General features: G+C 38.2%; 1 pseudogene; it reads right to left on the bottom strand.

Moving 5' to 3' along the window:
• Positions 1–3,249: 3,249 nt before the first annotated feature.
• LOC129564031 (chromobox protein homolog 3 pseudogene) lies at positions 3,250–3,797 on the bottom strand (annotated as a pseudogene).
• Between the last annotated feature and the right edge of the window lie 1,216 nt (positions 3,798–5,013).

Here is a 5,013-nt window from a genome sequence, read left to right as displayed (position 1 = left end):
CACTCAAGATGCAACCATCACGTCCACCATATTCTATTGGTCAAGACAGGTCACTAGGCTAGTCAAAATTCACCTGTCAATGAGAGGAGTGGAAAGACCACACTGCAAAAGGGCATGTGGGATGGAAGATAACATAACAGCAAGCTTTGGAAACATATCTACCACAGTCAAGAAAATGTGTTTTTTACTTTCCCCTTTGCTACTTTCCTTCTCCTTTCCCCTGTATATTGGATTTTGAATCAGATCACATAGATGTACCAGATTAGAATATGTTAAGTGCATAAGATGTTCTGATCCTAATTTACAAACTATATCAATGTATATCAATGTCAAGAAGAATGGGACCAGGCAATATCCATCCAAATATTTTAAGGAACTCCAGGGAGAAATTATAATGATGTTCATTAAAATGTGTAGTTTGTGATTCTTGAAACTTAGAACAAATGGGAGTTCAAGTTTCCCTAAGGGCCTAGGTGCCAGGTACCATTCTGAATATTTTATATTCATCACCTCATTTAATTTTTGCAACACTTTGAGGTCAGTTTTATTGTCTCCATTCTCTATATGAGGAAACTGAGGTTCAGAAAGATTAGGTGAACTTGCCCAACTATCCACAGCTATTAAACAAGTCAACTTGGTCTTAAAATTCATGTATGTCCGACTCCAAAATCCCTGCTATGTCCATTATGCTCTTGCTACCCAAAGAGTGGCCGCACAGCACTATTACACCATTAGGAGAGGTGGAGGCCCCAGAAAGTTTCCATAAAGGTCAGGGCCCAGAGTAGGGGTTCCAGTTGGTAACATCAAATTGGGATGTTAGTAAGGGAAGTAAGTATTCATAGGTCTAGTTGGATAGTTGGGAGTGAGGAGCAGCACCTAGGATTATATAGGTTGCTGAATATCAAGCTGGCTAGCAAAGTTTGTAAAGTCTACAACAAACTGTAAGGCTGTAATTAAACATACTATGCTTGAGGAACGGACTTCCCTGGTGGCTCAGATGGTAAAGAATTTGCCTGCAATGCAGGAGACCTGGGTTTGATCCCTGGGTTGGGAAGATACCCTGGAGGAGGGCATGGCAACGCATTCCACTATTCTTGCCTGGAGAATCCCTGTGGACAAAGGAGCCTGGTGGACTACAGTCCATGGGGTCACAAAGAGTCGGACACAGATGAGCAACTAGCCTGCTTGAGGAAGACAATGTGGTTTCTCTGCGAGGAACTCAGAACAGATTCAGCTGCCCAAGTTCTTTTATAGGATGAATGAGAATATGGTCGATTCATTCATGTGTGCCTACTATGGTAACTTACAGCTTTCCAGAAGCATTCTTAAAATGAGAAGTGACAAATCCAGAGACTACTTTATACTGAGCTATGTGATGCTGGAGGCCCCTGGAAAGATGCAAAGGCTGGTATCAGGAGAAGTTTGTTCAAGGTCCACATCCTCCAAGGAAGTGGGGAGCAAAATCCCATGGGGCTACAAAGAGAAAACTATTGGGGAGTAATGGAAGAGGTCTTCATTTGAGTATAGTTTCTTTACAATGCTGTGTTAGTTTCTACTGTACAGCAAAATGAATCATATATATATATATTTATATCCCCTCCCTTTTGGACTTCCTTCTCAGTATCACTAATTGTTAGAGATCTTCACTTTTGCATGAAGCATATTTGATTATTTTTTTTAATTTATTTTTTAATTGGAGGCTAATTACTTTACATTATTGTATTGGTTTTGCCAAACATTGACATGAATCTGCCCCGGGTGTACATGTGTTCCCCATCCTGAACCCCCCTCCCACCTCCCTCCCCATCCCATCCATCTGGGTCATCCCAGTAGACCAGCCCTGAGCATCCTGTATCATGCATTGAACCTGGACTGGCGATTCGTTTCACATATGATAATATACATGTTTCAATGCCATTCTCCCCAATCATCCCACCCTCGCCCTCTCCCACAGAGTCCAAAAGACTGTTCTATACATCTGTGTCTCTTTTGCTGTCTCGTAACAGGGTTATCGTTATCATCTTTCTAAATTCCATATATATGCGTTAGTATACCGTATTGCTGTTTTACTTAAAAAGGAATATAAAACTATTTATTGACCACTGTTCACCAGTATTTACAATAAAGTAAACAACATACAGTTGAATAACATTCTGATTACTACAAAGTTATTGTTTTTCTTGGCTTCTGCTGAACTAGTAACCCAAAATACTGAGAAAATTGAGCCTTTGTGTAAGGAATAGGTTGGGGTAAAGTCTGAAAAAAACATGCAGGTCAAGCGTAGATTAGAAAAGTTTGTTCACTCATTTATTCCTGTAGATCGCAAATTGCCAATATCTTAAAAAATTATCTGATTAGATTTCCACGAATAAATCTGAGACATCCCATATATCACAACCTTTCCTAAATATAGCACAGGGACCTTAATTTCTTGTAAAGCAATGGTTCACCAAAAGGAACCATCAAGTGTCCATTTAACTAAGTTTTGCTTCGCTAATTAAAACATACCAGAATTTTTCTATTTTTTTCATTTGGTTGGGGAGGTTGTTATTAGTGATAAAAATTTTCCTTCCAGGGTTTCTGCATATAAAACTGCATTTATACAGATATGGATGCAGATTCTGATAGGGATGCTTTAAAAAATTACCCAATTTAAATTGCTTAATTTGTCTAATTACAAAATTGTTTAATTTGAAAGTTTAAGACTTAAGTATTCAATTTAAGTTGAAGGGATTTCTTATATTATTCAAAATGATGGAATTCCAGAAACATGGGCTTATCCATGGTTATGAAAGGCCGTTGTTTAACTATATTTAGCAAAACAAAACCACCACCACAACAAAAAACCTTCCCAAACCATTTACATTTGCATTTTATACAAATACAAGAAACTTAGAATGGTCCTTACGCATATATAAGTTAAATGCAAATTCTAAATTCTGAGTAATGACTATGGAGATTTCCCCCAACATTTAGAAAAGTGGTTCTCTTACGCTGAGAAAATAATATACCCTGGTATCAAATTCTTTTCTGCTGAAGGAAGCAACTACAGAAAGCTTTTATTTGTTCTAATTAACCAGTGCTACAGATGGGAAAAAAAAATGTAACTTCCCCAATACTACTTCAAAAATAACATATCAAACTTGATTTTCGTTAGAATGTAGTTATTTCTTCAAACTAATAAATAAAAAAACCAAGACCTACATTTTATATACATATATAAATATATATAAGAAACAATGCAAACAATTATTGAGCCTTATCTTCTGGACAAGAATGCCAAGTTAGTCTCTCTTCATAAAAAGCAATTACAATTTGAGGACATTTCACGTTTGCCTCTTTGGTAGCACCAAGTCCGCCTCATCGGAATCTTTCTGTTTCATGAGAAACAGTAATTCTCCACTGCTGTCTGTGGCACCAATTATTTGTTCTGCATCAAGATCTCTGGCAAAGCCTTTTGGTTTATCAGCATCATCTCTTTTCTTCTTTGATTTGCTATCATCAGATTCACTGTCAGACAAAGATCTTTTTGTTTCGTCTTTTTCTTTACCAGCTTTTTGACCATTAAGAAATACTTCAATTAACTCTGGACAATCTAAATTTTCTTCAGGTTCCCAAGTATTGTCTGCATCTGTAAATCCCTTCCAATTCAGGAAATACTCCACTTTCCCATTCACTACATGGTGGTCCAGTACTTTTTCTACCATAAATTCTTCAGGTTCTGCCTCTTCAACTATTTTACTCTTTCCATTTTGTTTCTTTCACATTTTTTGCAATGTAGTTTTATTGGAGGCCATTTTTTGTTGCAGACTTGAAGAGCTATTAGTCACAGCCTCTGAGTTGCCCTGGGTCCCAGGTCTGCAGAGTCTCCTCCGGCCCTGCACGCCTCACGCTCTGGTCACATCCGAGGAGAAGGGCGTATATTTGACTTTGAAAATGATCTGAAACATACTCCTGTAACCTGTCTGAGATTCAGTTTCCATATCAATAATTGGAATAACAATACCTGCATTTCAGTGTAGTTGTGTGATACCAAAAAACAAATCCACCTCATAAGACCTAGCAGTGAGGGAACAAATACTGGTTTACTGATTTTATACTTACATATTGATCACTATCTGCCAGGCACAATTCTAAACACAACAAGTTTTCACTCACTTAATCTTTATAAAAACAGATACCATTATTATCTTCATAGTACAGATGAGAAAACAGAAGAACAGAGAGGTTGAGTGACTAGCCAACAGTTGCACAGCGAGCAAACAGGAGCTTCCAGACTTGAACCCAGACAGTCTAGCTTGAGAGTCCACATCCTTATAATGTTACTTAACTATTAGACTAGGTTGGACTTTCTGAATTCTCTATCATTAAAACCTTCTAACGACTCATCCAAATAGAAGGAAATTCTACTGTATTTTATTTTCCCCCATTAAATTGAGCAAATGAGTTTGAGCGAACTTGGGGAAATAGTGAAGGACAGGGAAACCTGGTGTGCTGCAGTCCATGGGATCACAAAGAGTCAGCCATGACTTAGCAACTGAATGACAACATTAAACTGAAATTTCTGCAAGCTATTCTGATGTGAGAAGAAAAAGCAGGCAGCATGATTGGAAGCACTGCAGCAAGTTACCTTGCATCTCTGGAATTATTTGCCCAGGCACAATTGCTAACTCAAAGGAGGTGGGGCCCCAGAGTCCCAGAGCCCACTCCATACCCAGGAGGTCTTGCAAAGGAACCTTTCTCGTCACATATCCCCTTTTGTGTCTGCACGCTGGGTCAAGGAGGTTGACAGAGCTTTCATTTTCTCCAAGGTGATCATTAAAGACATAAATTTTTATTTCTCTCCATTAAATTGTTGATACTGTTCCATAAAAGCTAAAATGTAGTCTCCAAGGGTAGAACAAAGTAGGCAACTTGCCATGCTTCTGACTTTCTATCTAATTTAGATAGAAAGGGGTTGAGAGATCACAATGCATGATTTAGCCCTAGATATTCCCTGGAACCAGAAACCAC

This window comes from Moschus berezovskii, chromosome X (genome assembly GCF_049115385.1).
Source record: "Moschus berezovskii isolate FMDL1 chromosome X, NW_MosBer_1.0, whole genome shotgun sequence".
Lineage (NCBI taxonomy): Eukaryota > Metazoa > Chordata > Mammalia > Artiodactyla > Moschidae > Moschus > Moschus berezovskii.
This window is presented reverse-complemented; position numbering and strand designations above follow the sequence as displayed.